This window comes from Lissotriton helveticus, chromosome 5_1 (assembly GCF_964261635.1).
Source record: "Lissotriton helveticus chromosome 5_1, aLisHel1.1, whole genome shotgun sequence".
NCBI classification, from domain to species: Eukaryota; Metazoa; Chordata; class Amphibia; order Caudata; family Salamandridae; genus Lissotriton; species Lissotriton helveticus.
This window is the reverse complement of record NC_136065.1, coordinates 1,942,358,163-1,942,380,120: the sequence shown is the minus strand read 5'-3', so window position 1 is coordinate 1,942,380,120 and position 21,958 is coordinate 1,942,358,163.

Below are 21,958 nucleotides of genomic sequence, written 5' to 3'. Positions count from 1 at the left end.
ACTTGTTTTTTCAGTTTTCAGTTTATTTTCTTAAGATTCTCCCATGCCTATTTGGGACTGTGCGCGAATCTAAATCTTGGTTTTCAAATTCTAGGAATTCTTCTGGGTTTTCTGCAGTGCTGTTCCCATGCCTAACAAAATGCAGTGACAGAACAATTGGCTGCAACATCACTGAAACCTTGCGGTTACCTTTTGTTGTAAAAAAACACGCAAAATTCACAGGTACATTTTTTACTTGCAGTATGACCAGTAAGATGTGTTATTCAAGGCCCATTAGCTGTAATTTTCTGATGACTGCAAACATTTAAAAGAATTACAGCACTTGTCTATGCGCTATAGGCACTAATATTTTCGATTACTTTACAGGAATGATCATACAAAACTAATAAAGTAGTACTTGCCGGAAACATAGCAGTGCCATTAAAATGTAAAAGGTTGTCTATTAGAAAATAAAAGAATGAGAATTAAAATGTTGTTTCCCGTTTAACTTCTTATCAGTTTGACCACTATGAACCACATTTGTCTTGTCCAAACACATAGGGGGATATTCACAAGAATATGTGCTAAACATCACCAGAAAATGCCAACACACCTTTACACATCGCAGCCCATCGTGGGAAAATAACCCTGTGTAAACGTGGAATTCACAACACCGCAGTACCATGCGATAGTCACCAGACAGCACGTCAAATGTTCACGATACAATTAACGCGACGCCGCAAAAATGCGATACGCGAACACCCAAAAAGCTGCGATGATACCAAGCATGATACAAAAAGGAGATGGGCAATGGCACACATGCCCAACGATGTGTAGCACACTAATCACCCATAATTACCCAGGGACATGTCCCCCATCCCCGTGGCACACTGCAGCACACACACACATAGCAATCACAACTCATCCCATAACAATGTGACACACAGTGCAACACCCACACTGGAGAACAGGGGACACAACTGGGTCTGCCCATACACGGAAAAAGGCCAATCACATTGGATAAAGCAGGGAACCGTGAGATGCATATGTACGGTACAACCTCACATCAGTCATGTTGGCCAAATGGAAGGCGAACTAGAACACACACGTGGGTGTCCATTACCCTTCAGGGATCACCTACACCCAACAAAGGCGACCCACACTGCCTTAGAGACACATGCAGCGGCACATTCCCAGTACAGAACCACGCCCAGGGGCACGCACATATCAGTCACACACCCACGTTGGCTCTGCGTACGATGGACCAGTCCACTACCCATATGAATTGAGTGGGTGACCACAAAGCTACATGTACGAGCTCCAACCCGCTGCCTGCGGTGACATATTGGCGTCCGCTGTACACAGCACAATGTAATGTCGTAGGCACAGGGCCCTCATGCACACAACAAGACCACAGGGACACACGCAGTTATTATCTCGAACTGTCTACGGTCATGTGCGCCCGGCCCCTTTATTGGCAGAGCCACATGTACAGTGACGCCTGTGCTGGATGTGTGTTGGGTGAGTGCAAGCCAGCCCTCAGGGAGTTGTTGGTGCTGGCAACAAATACAACAGTGAACACAATGAATACGGAAAATGTCAACACCAGCATTACAAGGACAACTGCAAAGCTTCATGGAGGTAGCTGGAGCAAGTCCAGAGGTCACACAATGAGCAAACAGAAGTGTCCGTGAGTTGCAGTGCGCTGAGTTAGTGGCACCTGGAGTGCTGAGCAGGGGAACAGGCAGAAGATGGCATCCACAACAGGTTCAAGCAACTTCGTCAGTGTGCCTGTATGACCGTTTCGACACTGACAGTTAGAGTTGGTCCTGGCGGTGGTGGCGTGAGCCTATTGCGTTGATGCACTGTCTGGGCCGGTCAGACCTCGATGTGATGTGTGAGCCCTGGTGGGCCGCAGTTCAGGCCGGAGGCAGCGGACAGCGCAGGGCCACAGGTGCATGGCGTTGATGACCCCAAGACCACCGTCACAGAGGTCTTCCAATATATCAGAAGAAGGCGTCGCGGACGTGACTAACACAGAGTCAGTGGCCCCGAATGGACTGCGACCGGAACAGGCACACCGCCACAGGACAGTGACTTGTGGTGCAGTCAGATGGGCCATGCGACCTGAGCGTGTGCTCATCAATGTCAGAGGTGTATGTGGCGGAGGTTTGCGGGGGACAGTGGAAGGTGTCCTCTAGGGCATGATGCAGTGGGTGGAGGCTGTACGGAAGCAGCAAATGGAGGAGTGGAAAGCCACGGCATCGTTTTCGCCACAAAATCAGTATCACTGACGTGATGGCGACGACAACCCCAAGTCCATGGACCCAGTCACCACCAAGGTCCAACCAGAAAGTGCCTATGACTAGTGGCACCACGTGTCGCCGGCTGGCGTTGAACAGGGTTAGTGGCACCACGTGTCGCCGGCTTGCATTGAACAGGGTTAGTGGCACCACGTGTCGCAGCCCTGCCATATGGAATTATGCCTCACTGATCAAAGGGAGTCTGTTGCTGTGGTGGCTGCCACGGACATTGGGACTCTGCCATTCAGGACTCAGGACACAGTTCCACATGTGGGGCCTACTGGGCCGAAGAGGAAGCGGTGGAGTATGTAAATGGAAATGAGTATTGTGGGTCTACGGAGGCTGCAGAGGTTGCGGGACTGGTGCTTGGAGCTTGCACCTGCACGTGGTGGGCCCTCTGACACACGCTGGTGTAGGCAGGTGAGCAGAGCCTCGTTGGTGTGCTGGGGCAGGCATGAGGGGTCTGGGGACCAGCGGCCCGTGGTGCAGCAGGGACACAGGCCCCGCCGCGATCGGCGCAGGACGCGTGGCAGGCTGAGAGTCGCAACCCTGGCGGACGCGTTGTCCATTCAAAATGAGAACCATCAAGCAGTGCAACTGGCTTTTTGTTCACACCCGTACGCAGCGTACGCAGGTCCAACCCACTACCCACGCACATGCAGGGGGGAGATGTAACGTGCAACATTTCCACTTTCCCCACCACAGCCTGTGGGAACATGGTAGCGTCCATTGGCCACTGCACTCCATGCACCAGCAGTTGCTCACCACATAGGCATTTCCGTGGTTTGCACTCTGTGGTCTGTCAGGCACCTCCATGCCACACTTGGCATTGGGTAGGTTCACATTCTTTGGTCACTTACCGTTCTCGCACATGCCTGCTCAATGCCTCTCCTCACATCCTGCTATTGCATGATCATTGTCTCCGTGTCAGGTGTGGCTCTTGGCTGGGCTCCCTTTCATGCTGTGGTTAGTCGTCCTGCTTAGCACCAGCAAAAGGCAGGTGTTAAATCCCTGGTGCTATCGCGGCATATTGCCTGTTTTTGTGGCACTTCGCAGATCTGGCTTTTGTTGTGAAAGTGGTGTTGTGGTTTTTCGTGTGTTTTTGCACGGCAACGCCTACTCTGCATCTCATTAGGGTTAGTTGGTGGTGTCGACCGTGGGGATACATTTTGGGGCAGTTATCGCGGAAATACTGGCGAGGTCCACAGTTTGCACCAGCTTGTGAATGGGGTGTTTTTTTTGGTCACCACACCACCCCAGTTCAGACATGGCCATATGCAAATCAGCCTTGAGCCTGTGCCTCATGGGAACAGTCCAGCCCGAACTGCCAAGCCATGTCTACCCTGGAACGGAATCAAGCATCCTAGGACCGGTTTCCGGCTTTCAGCCGTCTTCAGCCAGGATAGCTTGACTCCAGTGGTGTGGAGAGCACAGGACTTACGTCTGAGCATACCCGTCCCACTCGGGGTGAAAAATGCAAAAACAACAGTTGATTGACAGAATGCAAAACAATGTCATACATTCACCCCAGTACAGAGATCTGGGCCTAAATCCATCGTTTTTTTGCTCACCACACCACCCCAGTTCGGGCCGGACTGTTCCCATGAAGCACAGGGTCAAGGCTGATTTGCATATGGCCATGTCTTAACTGGGTTGGTGTGATGAGCAAAAAAACGATGGATTTAGGCCCAGATCTCTGTACTGGGGTGAATGTATGACATTGTTCTGCATTCTGTCCATCAGCTGTTGTTTTTGCATTTGTCACCCAGAGTGGGACGGGTATGCTCAGACGTGAGTCCCGTGCTCTCCACGGCTCTGGAGTCAAGCTATCCTGGCTGATGACGGCTGATAGCCAGAAACCGGTCCTAGGATGCTTGATTCCGGTCCAGGGGAGACATGGCTTGGCAGTTTGGGCTGGACTGTTCCCATGAAGCACAGGGTCAAGGCTGATTTGCATATGGCCATGCATGAACTGGGTTGTTGTGGTGAGCAAAAAAACGATGGATTTAGGCCCAGGTCTCTGTACTGGGGTGAATGTATGACATTGTTCTGCATTCTGTCCATCAACTGTTGTTTTTGCTCTTTTAAATGTGGCATTACTGCTCTCTCATTACTCCATGGAGTGTTTAACTGAAGGGAAAGGTGAATATAATGGCCGCTACTTGAGGGTGGCCATCCAGCTGATTACGCCGACTGACACTGGGCCTACTTTTTTCCTGATCCTATTTGTGACCTTGTTTATGCCGCAAATAGGTCCTATGAGGAAATTGAATCCTCTGCTGAGGGAAATAACATTTTCCATGCCTTTCCTGAGACATGAAGAATTTATTTTTCTCTATAGGAATAATAGCCTTTAAAGCATCAACATCGTTCTTCATCGAGTTGGGGGCAGAATTATGCCCATAAGGTTTTCAGTGAAAAAACTCTTCTTTTTCTCTTTAAGTCTCTGACTGTGCATGTGCACCCAGCGGACACACATCTGTTTAAGGTAGAAAGTGGAAGAGAAAGAGAGAAACACCGATGCTTGCAGTTGGTTCAATATGAACAAGTACGCATTTTAATTGTCTTCAGCACAATTTATCAGTTGGCCTTATCAAAAAACCTCCCACTGACACCACGACTGAGATATACAGCAGGGGTTTCAATAATTTAATAAGGATAAATCCTACGAGCAAAGGTAATGCCCTCACCGTTTCGAAGTACTTTTCTTCTCTAGCCCTCTTTGGGGTGGATCCCCATAGTGCTCTTTTGGGTTGGTAATCACTTGTTTGATCACACTAACAATGGCAGTATCACAACCATTTGACATAGATGAGTACCAAGAAGGGAATCCTCTGACTTATTTTGGAGATGAATTGTAGGTTGAAGCCTTAGGCAATTTGGTTCAACAGTCTGTGAACCATGCATTGGCAGTGGCTCTCAAGCCATTTACAAGTCCATTAAAGTGTTATACACAGCTCCTCAGGGCAAGGAAACAGTGGCCTCTTCAAGGCAGCCTAAGATTGCCTTTGACAACAAGTTCCCTAAGACAAAATCTAAGTCAGTTAGGTGTCTCACTCCAATGCGTTCAAGAAATTATCTAAGGCTTATCTGTCAGACCATGGTTATAGCATAACAACACCTTCACAAGGCACTTCGGGTCATGGTCCACCATGAAGACAGATAATACAGATGGCTCTTCTGATCATTCTCACAATTCATTCAGATTCCTCTCATCAGCAGTGTTGGAACTGGGGTAGCCTGGCCTAGGGCAAGACAAACATTTCAGAGGCACAGTGTTAAGGTTGCAGACCACCCAAAAGTAATTCCACGCAATAGCACTCAAAAGAAAACACTACACCAAAACTGTAGAAAAATACGAGCTGCTTTATAAAAATAATATACTCCTTATCCTCAAAATATATAAATATAACTTAGAACATTGCAGGTCACTTTTGTATCAGCACTTATATCACTTAAACTGCTAAGCAATTAATCATTTAACTTGTCAGTACTCTTACACTTTTTACTCTAGGATTCACAGTTCATTACTTTATAATCACACAGGTGAAATAATAATCTGCTAGAACCTTGGGAGAGAAAACTACCACTCAATTTAAGTACATGCAGATTTCATGGAATTAACAGGGTACTTTTCAGCAGTGTTAACTGTCTTAAAAAAATTTCACATCAGTAGTATTCTCTCATTACATCCAGATAACATATAAACAGTAGCTCCACTTTCAGGGATATTTACTTATTTTACTTGTTATTGATAACAGTACAGTTAATAAGTTCACCACATTGGCCAGATCTGCTTTCCTTATGCTATTCCCCAACCTGTGTTTAGCAGGGATTGACTGACCAGTATCTAATTCTCTCCTTTGTAGGCACTAGCGCCACTCCCCCTGCTTTTCCACTCCTTACTTGTTTCCACCGCGTGGTTAAGTTCTTCTCTGTGTTCAGCAGCAAGATGAGAAAGGGGGGGGGGCTGAGTACACCACCGAGGTGGTCAATCACTTAACTGGGGCGAAGGCTCCCTGGAAGCTCCCCTGCTCTCTCCTCGCTCGGGCCAGCTCCTCTGCCGGGCGCTCAAGCGGAGAACAGGGCCGATTTCCCAATGCCCCCAAAAACAGCCGAGTCTCTCAACTCCTTCTCCCTACTCGGCCAGCTCCTCTGCGTGGCGCGCGAGCAGGGGAGCAGGGAGACACTCACTCTGGCTGCAGCCGGCTCCTCACGTTGCTCGGCGGGGTTTCTGCTCCCGCGGGCATGCGCTGAAGCGCTCGCTCCGATGCTCCTCCTCACGATGATCGGCGGGGCCACTGATCTCCTCGTCATGCGCGGAAGCGCTCGCACCCGCTCTCAGGAAGGAAAACGCTACTCACGGACCTGCCCGACCCTAGGCCCTTCCTGAAGAGACGATGAACCCGCTTTGGGCATGCGCGAAGGCGCCTTTTTGCAGCGTCTCGCTCTGGCTCTTCCCTGGCAACCGGGTCACTCCCCAACAATGTAATTACAGCGCGGGAGGGCCCCCGGGGTCCCAATCACGGCAGAAGCGCTCAGGACTCCTCAGCTGGGATGAGACTTTCCTTCACACTTCACCACCTTAGCGTTCAGAGGGGGATCGGCTCACTAGCAGTCCTGCCACAGGTAAGGGGTGTACAGCGCTACCCAGGCCACCAGCTTTCTTCCTATCCTCAGAAGGGAGGAGGGAATCAAGGGGGGGCTTCCTCAGTAGACAGTCACTGTGCACTTTTAAGGCACTGGAACCCCAGCCCACCTTACTGGACGGATGACAGGTTCAGGAGTCTTCTTTAGTTCCGATCCTCCCACTGGGCAGAGGACTGCGCACCGCAGCACTGCAGTCTCCTTCTCCTTGGACTTCCCCTGTTTAGTTTGGACAAGGGGCAAGCTAGGCGCCCAGGGTCTCCAGTAACCCTTCACAGCGGGGTCAGGACAAGTAACCCAAAAGGGGATAATGAGGTGACAACCCAAGGCAGCTTCCCTATCTAGGAGGTCAACCCTATGTCTAACCTCTCCCACCCTTGGCTACAGCCTGTCCTCCAGCTGACTTCCACAGGTAGACAAAATGGCTGCCCCGCATTCCGCCTTATATAGGCTGCCCTTCAGTGGTCCAGAGTGGACCAGAAGGTTCTAGAATGCCCTATGCTAGGCTATGGCCAAGTTCTGGGTGTGACAGTTAGAGCAGTTGGTGGCCACCATTTTAGGTAGTGCCAACTTTCCTGTCAGAACAGGCCTCAGGGCCTGAGGTAAAAGATTATGGGGGGAAAAAGAACACCTATCCCCTTGACCAACTCCTAAGAAAATAGTAGACAGAAAAATATTAAGGATATGAGGGGCAAAAAGGGGACAAAATAAATAATAATGAGGAGGGACTGCGCAAAAAATCCAGACAGGTCTAACACGCGTCCCCCCCAGCTGAAAGTGGGGAGAACTACCCAACCCCTTGGGAGTCCTCATCACTAAGGCGGAAATACCTGGAGAGACCGTCTGCATTGGCGTGGTCCACTCCAGGCCGATGTTCCACCCGGAAGTCCATTCCCTGTAGGGAGATGGACCACCTCAACAGCTTGGGATTTTCCCCCTTCATTTGCATCAGCCAACGAAGGGGACGGTGGTCAGTCTGAACTAGGAAGTGCGAGCCAAAGAGGTATGGCCGCAGCTTCTTCAGAGCCCACACCACCGCAAAAGCTTCCCTCTCAATTGCACTCCACTTCTGTTCCCGGGGAAGCAGTCTCCTGGATAAGAAGACTACAGGCTGATCCAGGCCCTCTTCATTTAGTTGCGATAACACTGCCCCAATGCCATGTTCGGATGCATCTGTTTGCACAATAAACTCCTTGGAGAAATTGGGAGCCTTCAGGACCGGTGCTTCACACATTGCCTGCTTCAACTTTTCAAAGGCTTGCTGACAAGCCTTTGTCCAAACTACCCGTCGAGGTTGTTTCCTTGAGGTGAGCTCTGTGAGGGGCGCTACAATAGTGCCATACCCCTTCACAAAGCGACGGTAGTAACCTGTGAGGCCCAGAAAAGCTCGGACCTCAGTTTGTGTCTTGGGGGGTTCCCAGGCCATGATTGCCTCAATTTTTGCCTGCAGGGGCTGCACTGACCCCCTACCCACCAAGTGTCCAAGGTACACAACCGACCCCTGCCCAATCTGGCATTTACTGGCTTTGATGGTCAATCCAGCTTGTTTCAGCGCCTGGAGAACTGCTTGCAAATGTTGCAAGTGGTCCTCCCAACTGCTACTGAAGACAGCAATGTCATCCAGGTAAGCAGCCGAGAACCCCTCCATTCCAGAGAGGACCTGGTTCACCAGTCGCTGAAATGTGGCAGGAGCGTTCTTGAGACCAAAGGGCATCACACAGAACTGGAAGTGTCCCTCAGGCGTGGAGAAGGCTGACCTTTCCTTTGCTCCATCTGTCAAGGAGATCTGCCAGTACCCTGAAGTGAGGTCAAAGGTACTTAGGTATTGGGCAGCTCCTAGCCGGTCAATCAACTCATCCGCCCTGGGGATTGGATGAGCATCAGTTTTGGTAACTGAGTTCAGTCCTCGGTAATCCACACAGAACCTCAGTTCTGGTGTGGTGCCTGGTGGGGCGGCTTTTGGGACTAGCACCACCGGACTGGACCAAGGGCTGCTGGACGGTTCTATCACTCCTAGCTCTAACATCTTGGCGACTTCGCCATGGATGCTAGCCTTCACCTTGTCCGACAGCCTATAGGTCTTGGATTTCACTGGGGGGCTGTCTCCTGTGTCCACATCATGGGTACACAGGTGGGTTCTTCCCGGGACAAGGGAAAACAGTGAAGAGTACTGCCCCAATACCTGTCAGCAATCCTCTCGTTGCTCAGGAGTGAGAGACGGGGAGAGAATTACTCCCTCCACCGACCCATCCTTCTCTTGACATGAAAAGAGGTCTGGGAGAGGCTCGCTTTCTGCTTCCTCAGCACCATCAGTCACCATCATCAGGATGACCTCTGGCCTCTCATGGTGGGGTTTGAGGCGATTGGCATGCAGCACCCGTAGGGGCTGCCTCGGGGTCTTAAGATCCACCAAGTAAGTGGCCTTACCCTTTTTCTCCAACACCTCAAAGGGGCCTGTCCAACGATCCTGAAGGGCACTTAGCTCTCCAGGTTCCATCACCCAGACTTTCTGGCCAGGCTCCAACTCCACCGGGTGAGCATTCTGATCATACCATTCCTTCATGACTGCCTGACTGGCCTCCAAGTTGTCAGCAGCCTGCTTCCACAACTTGGCCATCTGGCTTCTGAAGGCCAGCATGTAGCTCACCACATCCTGGGGAGGTTTTCTGGGAGACTTCTCCCATCCTTCCTTCACCAGACTGAGAGGCCCACGCACTGGGTGCCCATACAGCAATTCGAATGGGCTAAAGCCCACTCCTTTCTGTGGCACCTCTCTGTAGGAGAACAGTAAGCAAGGTAGGAGGATGTCCCACTTCCTCCGTAAGCTCTCTGGCAGACTTCTTATCATGCCCTTCAGGGTCTTATTGAACCTCTCAACCAGTCCATTGGACTGGGGGTGATAGGGAGTGGTGAACCGGTAGGTCACCCCACACTCCTTCCACATGGTCCGCATGTAAGCAGACAGGAAGTTAGTCCCCCTGTCAGACACAACCTCCTTCGGGAATCCTACCCTAGTAAAGATTCCCATCAGGGCCCTAGCTACCACAGGTGCAGTAACAGTCCTCAGAGGGATGGCCTCTGGGTACCGTGTGGCATGATCCACCAGAACCAGGATGAACCTGTGACCAGCTGTTGTTGGTGGATCCAATGGCCCTACAATGTCGATGCCCACCCTTTCAAAGGGGGTGCTAACGACAGGAAGTGGTTCCAGGGGAGCCTTTAGCTTCACCCCTGTCTTCCCACTGGCCTGGCAGGATACACATGTCCTACAGTATGTGTTGGACGCCACTTTCATCTGAGGCCAGTAACAGTGGAGGACAAGCCGTGCAAAGGTCTTGTCCTGGCCTAAGTGTCCTGCCAGTGGTATCGCATGAGCCAATTCCAGCAGAAAGGCTCGGTATTGCTGCGGGACCACCAAGGCTCTTGATGAGCCAGGTAGAGGTATCTTGGGTTCACTGTAGAGGAGGCCATCCTCCCAGTAAATATGGTGGTGTCCCGTAGCATCACCTGCTGCCTGGGCTTCAGCCTGACGCCTCAGTCCCTCAAGGGTAGGGCACTCCCTCTGCCCCTTACAGAATTCCTCTCTGGTAGGACCTCCCTCCACATGCCATTCAGCAGGGATGGGCAAATCCTCCAGAGAGTCTACTTCCCCCTCCACGGACTCCTGGCCTACCACTGCAGGTGGCCGATCTGTCACATGGGGCGTGGAAGCCGGAGCAGGCTGTCCCTGTCTCCGTTTCTGACCCTTTTTGGCAGCGGGTTGGGCCATTGTTCCAGGCTCCAACCCAGACGAACTCCCTCTCCGGGCAGTCGCAGACCGTGTGCTTACACAGGCCCAGTCAGGTGTACCCAGCATCGCAGAATGCGTCCGGTATTCCACCTCTCTCCAAGTGTTGTGCTCCATGTCATTCCCCAACAGACAATCAACTGGCACGGCAGGGCTTACGGCAACTCGAAGTGAACCTGCAACCCCTTCCCACTCAAAGGGAACCTCAGCCACTGGATAGTGGCCCATTCTGCCGTCAGCCATCGCGGCGGGGTGGAGTACATTAGGAACAACCTGCTCTGGGGACACCAGTTGACTTCTTACCATAGTCATACTGGCTCCTGTGTCTCTCAGAGCCTCCCCTCTTTGGCCATTGATGGTAACCCATTGCCCATACTTAATAGTATTTGGGGGCACCTGGATCTTTGGCACCATCTCCCGTTCTCCCAGGGACACTAAGGTGACACCCGCCCACTCACCCCCCTTATCTAAGGGCAACTCCTCCCGAGCGCTACACTAGCTACTCCCGGTGACTTTCCTCCGGTGGGAGGGGGTGGTCTCTTTGGGCATTTGACATCTCCCTTATAATGTCCAACACCACCGCATTCAAAACAGTGGAGAACCCTTGGCTGCTGGCTTTGGCCAGGATTAGGGTTTCTGGGCGGGTTTGCCCTAGGGGTGAAACCTGCTCCCTTACCTTGGAAATTATTTTGGGGACCTTTGGAGAACTCCTTCTTTTTGTCTCCTCCCTCTTTCTTCTGGGGGGCGCCCTGTCCGGCTTTTTGAGAATCCCCTCCAGTCCCCTTGGAGGACACCCGGGTACTTGCCCAAGTGTCCGCCTCCTCTGCAAGCTTCCGGGGATCGGTCAGCTTGCTGTCCACCAGGTGTTGGCGCAACTCGGGAAAGCATTTCTCGAGGAGATGTTCTTTCAAAAATAGATTGTACAGCCCCTCATAATCTTTTACCTCGCTGCCCTTGACCCAACCCTCTAAAGCTTTCTTGGCGTAGTCTAGAAAGTCTACCCAATTCTGGTTACTCATTTTGTGACTTCCCCTGAATTTTTGTCTGTACCTTTCAGGGGTAAGTCCAAACTTTTTCACCAGTGCCACCTTCATGGCAGGGTAGTGGGTTTGCTCATTCTGCTCCAGAGCCAACAAAGTGTCTCTGCCAGCAGGTGGCATGTATTTGTACAGCCCACCTCCCCAGTGAGTCTCTAGGATCCCGTGAGCCCTTAAAGAAACTTCATAGGCGGCTAACCATTTGGCAATGTCATCACCTGAGGTATAACTAGCGATGACATCTTTAGGTAAGTAGGGTCTGGATTCCCTGGTGTCTACTTTCTTTTCGCTGCCACCATTGTCTGGAGTGGGAGGCCTTCGTATCAGGACCTGTAGGTCCATCTCCTTGAGGGTTCGCTCATGAGCTAACCTCCTTTCCTCCCTTTGCATATCCATCCTAGCTAACTCCAGCCTCATTCTCCTCTCCTCCCTCCTATCTTCTAGCTCGGCTTCAGTTAAACCCTTCTCCGAGACGCTGCTGCCCGCCCTGGGAGGTGTCTTGGAACCTGTCAGTAGATTTCCCCCCTCCCCTTGGTACAGCATGGCAGTCTCAACGACAGTGTCCCTGTCACTCCCTTCTGACACTGGTACCTCCCCGGAATGAGCCTCCACCCATGCCCGTATGCTTGTCTGCAGCTCGCCTTTCTTGGCACCCTTGTTGAAAAACAAACCTTGCTGCTGACACCAGTCCTTTAGTTGGGTCACAGTATAGTTATCCAGCTCTTCCACATTTATCTCCATTTTTGCTAGAGTATAAACTTTTCACACAGGAGGAAACCAAAAGTGTCCTAGGGTCAACCTCCACCCACCACCAGAAATAAATTTAGAAAAAACAAAAATGTAAATTAGGAGGGCCGCAAGGAGAAAACTCCTGGTGTAGGTTTAGTGTATTGCGTTAAATTACTAGTGAGTAGCTGCAACCAAGTCAGTAATCCCACCGCTAGGCACCAAATGTTGGAACTGGGGTAGCCTGGCCTAGGGCAAGACAAACATTTCAGAGGCACAGTGTTAAGGTTGCAGACCACCCAAAAGTAATTCCACGCAATAGCACTCAAAAGAAAACACTACACCAAAACTGTAGAAAAATACGAGCTGCTTTATAAAAATAATATACTCCTTATCCTCAAAATATATAAATATAACTTGGAACATTGCAGGTCACTTTTGTATCAGCACTTATATCACTTAAACTGCTAAGCAATTAATCATTTAACTTGTCAGTACTCTTACACTTTTTACTCTAGGATTCACAGTTCATTACTTTATAATCACACAGGTGAAATAATAATCTGCTAGAACCTTGGGAGAGAAAACTACCACTCAATTTAAGTACATGCAGATTTCATGGAATTAACAGGGTACTTTTCAGCAGTGTTAACTGTCATAAAAAAATTCCACATCAGTAGTATTCTCTCATTACATCCAGATAACATATAAACAGTAGCTCCACTTTCAGGGATATTTACTTATTTTACTTGTTATTGATAACAGTACAGTTAATAAGTTCACCACATTGGCCAGATCTGCTTTCCTTATGCTATTCCCCAACCTGTGTTTAGCAGGGATTGACTGACCAGTATCTAATTCTCTCCTTTGTAGGCACTAGCGCCACTCCCCCTGCTTTTCCACTCCTTACTTGTTTCCACCGCGTGGTTAAGTTCTTCTCTGTGTTCAGCAGCAAGATGAGAAAGGGGGGGGGGGGGGGGGGGGGCTGAGTACACCACCGAGGTGGTCAATCACTTAACTGGGGCGAAGGCTCCCTGGAAGCTCCCCTGCTCTCTCCTCGCTCGGGCCAGCTCCTCTGCCGGGCGCTCAAGCGGAGAACAGGGCCGATTTCCCAATGCCCCCAAAAACAGCCGAGTCTCTCAACTCCTTCTCCCTACTCGGCCAGCTCCTCTGCGTGGCGCGCGAGCAGGGGAGCAGGGGAGCAGGGAGACACTCACTCTGGCTGCAGCCGGCTCCTCACGTTGCTCGGCGGGGTCTCTGCTCCCGCGGGCATGCGCTGAAGCGCTCGCTCCGATGCTCCTCCTCACGATGATCGGCAGGGCCACTGATCTCCTCGTCATGCGCGGAAGCGCTCGCACCCGCTCTCAGGAAGGAAAACGCTACTCACGGACCTGCCCGACCCTAGGCCCTTCCTGAAGAGACGATGAACCCGCTTTGGGCATGCGCGAAGGCGCCTTTTTGCAGCGTCTCGCTCTGGCTCTTCCCTGGCAACCGGGTCACTCCCCAACAATGTAATTACAGCGCGGGAGGGCCCCCGGGGTCCCAATCACGGCAGAAGCGCTCAGGACTCCTCAGCTGGGATGAGACTTTCCTTCACACTTCACCACCTTAGCGTTCAGAGGGGGATCGGCTCACTAGCAGTCCTGCCACAGGTAAGGGGTGTACAGCGCTACCCAGGCCACCAGCTTTCTTCCTATCCTCAGAAGGGAGGAGGGAATCAAGGGGGGGCTTCCTCAGTAGACAGTCACTGTGCACTTTTAAGGCACTGGAACCCCAGCCCACCTTACTGGACGGATGACAGGTTCAGGAGTCTTCTTTAGTTCCGATCCTCCCACTGGGCAGAGGACTGCGCACCGCAGCACTGCAGTCTCCTTCTCCTTGGACTTCCCCTGTTTAGTTTGGACAAGGGGCAAGCTAGGCGCCCAGGGTCTCCAGTAACCCTTCACAGCGGGGTCAGGACAAGTAACCCAAAAGGGGATAATGAGGTGACAACCCAAGGCAGCTTCCCTATCTAGGAGGTCAACCCTATGTCTAACCTCTCCCACCCTTGGCTACAGCCTGTCCTCCAGCTGACTTCCACAGGTAGACAAAATGGCTGCCCCGCATTCCGCCTTATATAGGCTGCCCTTCAGTGGTCCAGAGTGGACCAGAAGGTTCTAGAATGCCCTATGCTAGGCTATGGCCAAGTTCTGGGTGTGACAGTTAGAGCAGTTGGTGGCCACCATTTTAGGTAGTGCCAACTTTCCTGTCAGAACAGGCCTCAGGGCCTGAGGTAAAAGATTATGGGGGGAAAAAGAACACCTATCCCCTTGACCAACTCCTAAAAAAATAGTAGACAGAAAAATATTAAGGATATGAGGGGCAAAAAGGGGACAAAATAAATAATAATGAGGAGGGACTGCGCAAAAAATCCAGACAGGTGTAACAAGCAGCTTTTTTCCAGGCCCAAGAAAGCATTAAGCGGAGGGCACTAAACAAAACATCAGCAAGTGTGCCTAAAGCACAGTCAAGCGCGTTGAAATTTGATCTGTATGACATAATTCATCCATGATTTTTAGAATGAGTATCAATGCCAAAGATGGTAGAGCATGTGCAAGATAGACTAAAAAAGCGCTTTGAGAAGGAGGTTTGCAGTCCCCTAGGGGCAGAATGCCCTAGCCCGGCTCTGCTGGGAATAGTTGCTGACACACCAGATGTAGATTAGAAAATTGCCATCTTTATGAAATAATTATCCAGAGACCTTAAAAAAGGAGACTGATAGGTCCCAGGGAGCAGGCTAGGACAGATTTCTGGATTTAATATGTCCTTTGACTAACATTTTGGAATTAGCCTATTGGGCAAGGGAGTCAGTTTTGCCCATAAATCCAGACACTTTAGCCGAATGGGCTCAAAGAGCCAGTTGTAGTAGGGCAATGCAAATCAAAAAATCCCTGGGAATTGAAGGCACAGTGTTTTAATGGCATTGATCCAAAATTGATGGATTTAGCCTCTGCAGAGGCAGATCCAGTGGCAGAAAGTATGATCTTTGGCAACCCATTCATCAAGGATCTCAGAAGATTTGTCACAAACTTCACGGCGCTCAGTAAGACACAGCTATCTTTGCAAAAGAGTTTCCAACCTGGTTTTCTTTTTGGGGGAGCCAGATGATACAGGAGACGTTCATCACGCCTCTCATTTCTTCAAGTCTCCAGAGGGCATTCGATTCTTGTTGATGTGGAGGCTGGTATGATGATTACAGAGGGTGAACCCTTTTCCCCTCCAGAAGCAGAGGTGGCAGAAGGAAATTTAATAGACCGTGCTACAGAGGAACATCCGAAAGTGGATCGGGATCTAGATTTGCATCTAAACATTATTTCTATTTCACAGGTGATTTTGGGGCAGAGTGCATTATTTTCTACACAACTGGCAATTGATAACGCAGCATGCTTGTGTTCTAAAGAAAGTTCAGGGTTTCAAAATCGAGTATTACAGTACCTCAATATAATAATTTGCCCCCAGGCAACTATGTTTTTCCCAAGAGCAGACCTTTATTGATGAAGAAAATCAGGGCTGTTTAGACAAAGAGGCGATATGCCTTTTCGGCCTGCATCCCATTTTTTTAAAGAAATATATTCTTAGTGATTGAGAACAGAGGATACAGAATTGTATTAAACCTGCAACACTTCACTGGATGGATTTTATATAGACATTTCAAGATAGAGGGAATCCATCCCCTAAAAGATCTGGGTGAATTTTTTGCACCGCACTGGTGGCTTCTCCAATTTCAATGGAAAACTCAATGGTACGAGTTCACTGTTATCCTGTTCAGACTTTCATCTACCCTTGGTTCTTCACCAAGTTGATGAAACCGGTGGTCCAGACACTCCAAGCCAAAAGGAGTCCGACTGATTATTTGAGCTCAAGATGAGATCAGTGTGAGTGGATAATTAATTTGTTCCAGGAGCTATGCTTTGTGATCAACGTCACAACATCGGTGCTGGATCTCACCCAGTGTATAGAACTTCTGGGTTTTCAGGTGGATTTAGTGAAGGCCTAATTGCACCTTCCAATGTATAGAGGAGTACCAAGAAAGTAATGAGGTCAGAATTGACCAAACTGGCTTTATCACTGACAATCTTGGTCAGGACGGTGGGTCTATTGCCATCATCAACCAAAGCAATCTTTCCTGGTCTTCTACATTACAGGCCTCTACAGAGATTGAAGATACAACATTTTTGTAATGGTCTGTCGTATGTGAATTAAGTAAGGTTCATAATCAAAGGAGAGTCAACCCTGTCGGTTTTGTGGGGTCTGGATTTCTCTAGTGATTATGTACGATATTAGACTGGAAATGGAGTGAACTCTATACAAAACGTCAACCTCCCTCCCCCTTTATTCTTATCAATCAAGTAAGATTGTCAGCAGCAGCAAAATCTGTTGTTAGCCGGAACTCATTATCAAATCTGATGCCAAGTGGGGCAGGTGAGCAAATGTGGCTCAGTCGCCACAGGCAGCAGATGGTCGGGGGCGAAACAACCATTCATATCAACTGCTTAGAACTCCTAGTGGTTTCTTTTGCCATCAAGACGCTGTTTCCCCAGAAGCCAAATATTTCGCTATCTTAAGGATGGATAACATATCTGCAGTCCCCTACATAAACTTAGGGTGAAAGAGGCAGAGAATGTTAGTGGAATTAACCAAAGATTTTTAGCACTTCTGTCTGCAATACAAAATTTTGATGATAGCTTAGTACATTTCAGGGCAACAGAATGTCATAGCGGATTGGAATTCCAGGTGTTGAGGGACAACAGTGATGAGGAGTTGCATCCTCAGTTGTTTCAGTGTCTGATTCGAATGTGGATCTCGTTCACTGTGAACCTGTTTGCACCCAGATTGAACAGGCACCTGAATGAAGTCTTCCGTTGTAGGCCAGACCCAGCTGTGATAATGGCAATGAGTGCCTTCAAGACTGGAATGGGAATCTTCATTAGGTCTTTCACCCAATTATGATATTCCAAGAATCCATTAAAAATTATGAGGCTGAACGCAGACTTGATTCTGGTGACTTGATGTGGAGGGCTCACCCTATGTTTCCTGTCCTCCTGGAAATATATAGCAAACTTCCGTTCAAGCTCTTGGTCTTGCCTGACCTTCTCAGAGATACGATAGGCCAACCACATCCATTGTTTCAGATAGGTCAGCTGAAGCTTAAGGCCTAGAGGATTTCAGATGTTGGCGAGTTGGAGGACTTCCACAGGAAGCTGTGTTCTACATTCAACAGGCATAGTCCTCCAATACTCGAAAGTTACATTCTTCAGCCTGGAAAAGATTGGTATGAGTGTGCAACATCAGGGTGTGGATCCCTTGGAGGCAGGCTCGAACCTGGTGTTAAGTTTTTTTGTCACAGTTGGTCATGGACGGTTTGATTTACAGGTTAGCTAACAATTTCCATTCCTCCATTTCAGAAGGACATAACCCAAAAGATGGCAAGCTCCCTGTTGTACAAAGAAAACGCCCAGTCAGTTCCAAGGTAGATTAGATAAGTAGGTTTATAAAGTAAGATGACAAGAAGAGCCCCACCAGGAACAGCCTTCCTGCTGCTCAGCCCATCCTCCAACTGACTGCCTCAGTCATCCAACATTCCACAGCATTATCACACCACAACATTCCACACCACAGTCACACTGGCTAAGCAGCAGGTATAACACATCTCCCTTCTTTTCACAGAATAACATTAGACTCTTGTATGGTGTTTACCATATATCAATGAGAAGCTAATGTAGATACATAAAGATAACAGGTGGAAAACATTGCATGCATTATGCACATCTAGATAAGAAACACACACTAAAAGTGCATGTGAAAATCAGTTGAAAACATTGCAAGCATTATAAACAGAGGAAAACCTTGCAAGCATTATGCATATCTGAATAAGCCATTGCAACACACCATGAATGTATCAACAGCACATAATAATAACAACCCCTTCTCCCTTTCTACCCAGAACACAACATATATGCTCCAACACGTCACTAACCTTCGAACAGACCCCAAAATGCCATAAACATGCCAGCTTGCCAGGCTGACATAAAGAAAGCAAGAAGGGAAGCAACCACAGGGGTGCAGTGGTGGACCACCTATAGCAAAACAACAAAACAAGAGGAATGATGAACCACCATGACTGGTCAACACCTTGGCTTAAATAATGCCCTTCACCCTAACCTGTAGTAGGGGTGGAACAACCCTTCCAACACAGGTCACTTAGTTTACACACACACACACATCCCCTCACCCTAACAAAGTGAGAGTAGGCCAATGTTTCACACAACACATTTGGCTTAGACCCGGCCCTTCACCCTTACCACGTTTGTAAGGTGCAACAACGTCAAGTGTGCAATAACGTCAACTCTGCCCTTCACCCACACTCCCATAGATAGGGTGGCACACCTACTTCAACCACAATTCATCACACACGTAACTTCAAAAGTGGGTGATATTACTGCACCATCCCTCAAACTCCACAATGGGTGGTATTACTGCACCACCCCATAAATTCCACAGTCTGTAGTATACTGCACAATCCCACAAACTCCACAGTGGGTGGTATTACTGCACCATCCCACAACCACATGAAAGTGGTAGACAACAACACAACCCAAACAGTGGGTGGTATTGCTGCACCATCCTACAACCACGAAATAGTGGTAGGCCGGAATGCCTTCTACTGGTCATCTCAAACAAAATTCTGGTAACACACAAGATCCACACTAGAACTCATACATCTGAAGCACTAAACATAACTTTATGCAAAATCGAGTTCTCAACTCCTAAACTCTCTAGATCTAACAATAATAATACTTTCCATGAAAGCACAGTTGCGGGGAAAACCTACTTCTTGGACCACCTCAGCTGACAAAAAGGCAGCACATGTATGCTAGAAGCGCGCCAGGTGGCTACAGTCATGTACGTGCTGCCCAGCGTCACGATCAAGAGCTCCGCACAATTACTCGACATCCTGATGACTGGACACACGCTAGCTACCAAGGAAGCCTAGCGTGCAAGCAAATGACTGGACTCATGCTAGCTCTCAAGTTCCATGAGCGCGAGCAAAAACCGTTGAGGTGAGTGCCTTCCCATTCGTATTTTGCAATGTGAGCCTGGCACAACAATTAATCACAGAAATAGTTGACATTACAGCCGAAGATTTTAAAAAACGTCACCTGAAGGGCTGTTAAGGTCTTATTCCATGACTTTTTTCAGTCCGGGTTCCCGCAGTGTAAGACTGCTTAGCCGAATGGCATGGTCACCCCCATAAATACGTAGGTGTTATCACCAGCACCTTTACTGCTGACTATAAAACGCTTGTTCCCCTTGAAATTCCTTGCTGTTCGTAAATGTACCAATTTCTCTCTCGCAGGCAGAATCCAATCCACTGTACGTACGCTTGGACTGTAAGTAGTTCGAGCACGCCCTGTAGGGCCGACCGATGATTAGATCTCTGGTGGGGCTAAGGGCAGAACTATATGATGTAATAGGTACTCTTAGTTTCATTTAAATTTCGTACTCATGTACTTTCATTGAAAGTTCTTTCTTCTGTAGTTCCTTTAGGCTCTAAAATCTTGTAGTTCTTCTTTCCATGATTTCTTTTCTCATCCAGTTCACACACGCAGGTTCTTCTTTTCCAAATCGTCGCCAAAATAGGTTGTACAAAGAAGACGTCCAGTTCCAAGGTAGATTAAATAAGAATGTTTATTAAGTAAGATGATAAGAAAACCCCACCAGAAGTAGCCTTCCTGCTGCTCAGCCCATCCTCCTACTGACTCACTCACTCATCCAACCATCCACAGCATCATCACTCACCAACATTCCACACCACAGTCACACTGGCTGAGCAGGAGGTATAACAATCCCATTAGTGTGTAAGATGATGAGGGGAATTACACTTTCCAATCCTCCCAAACCCAAGTACTCTATATTATGAGATAACATTTTAATGTTAATGGTGACTAACTGTTGTACAGACAATAGGATTTAATTAGGAAGCAACTGTCTGTCAAACTGACAAGGTTGTGTCCGATCTCGTGCAAAAGATTCTCTGATGTAAGAGCTCCGGATTTATTAGGTAGAGTGATTTTTCTACAAAGAGTTTCATTTCATATTTACCGGCCCACTAAGACACAATTATGATGCATTTCCTACATAGCCTTTCCAAATAACCATAAATGGTTATGGTACAATATTTCAAACCGTATGAGGATAGTACCAGAGAGTTTAGACAAGACTTCAAGTGGCAATTACTTATTGCTCTTTCAAAAACATTTTGGCTAGCGATATCAGTGACCCAGCCTAGATGGATACAATTGCTCTTGTCTGAAAGCGTAATTGAAGTTTCCAAATTTGACATGAATTCAGCATGAGGGACCATGGCCTCGAATGCCTATTTCTTGAGTAGAAGACTTAATGAAAGCTGCTGATTGGCCCGGAGTTCACATTTAGAATGTTTTATTGCAAATCTATTCTGGATTTTAGTATTTTTGTCATGAGAAAGCCTTAAACAAGCATATTTTATTGTAATTATTTAGAAAGTTTTATAACATGTGTATATGACCCTTATGGGTATCAGAGCGCTGTACACATGGTGAAAGCATGAATAGACTCTGTACAATAGAGGTCAGCACAGTAACACCACAAGGAGTACACAATCAAGATAAGGGACCTGCTAGTGGGCCCCACTAGATCCATTTCTCCTAGGTTGTAACATATTTTCTGTAACATTTGACACAACATCATAAAATAATTGACAAGCCTGTAGGGTGAGGGCCCTCGGGTAAAATAGCAATTAACAATCAAACATAAGATAAATGGAGAACGCTATGTTGGGATAACTGCCAGGTCTGTCAACAAGGGGACATGTAAAAGAGAGCACGATGATGCAGTTAATGATCATTCAGGAACATCAATTTGTCCGGTTTCTTGAAATAGGCAGTGGAAGGATCGGCTCTAAACTCAGTAGAGAGAGCATTCCAAATTCTGGGTGCAAGGCCTGAGAAAGCACTTTTGTACATACTTTTCTTCTTGAATTTGGGATACTTCTTATAATCTGAGCCACCAGTCCTGCCATAGAATAGAGACACTTTCCAGCTATCGCATCAAGAATTTTCAACACTATTAAGGATTCGGAGAGGACTATCTCATACATTGACCACACTATGTGCATATAAGATATTTTTAGTTAAAAGTGTTTGTTCACCCTCCCTTGTTAACTGCCTTTATTTAAGGGAGACAGCAATTATGGTTATGTTTTTATTTCAGGAAACACATGAATGGAAGAAGAACTATGGATGGAGGATTACGAGTACCGACAAAGGGATGCAGTTACCATGACTCACATAGGTACCTGTGGATCAGTGTCTCCATCCACAGTAAAGTGTTTCTAAGGCACGAACAAGATGTCGAGAAGAGATCGACACCGAATTGAGTACTAGAGCTATATTTTCTAT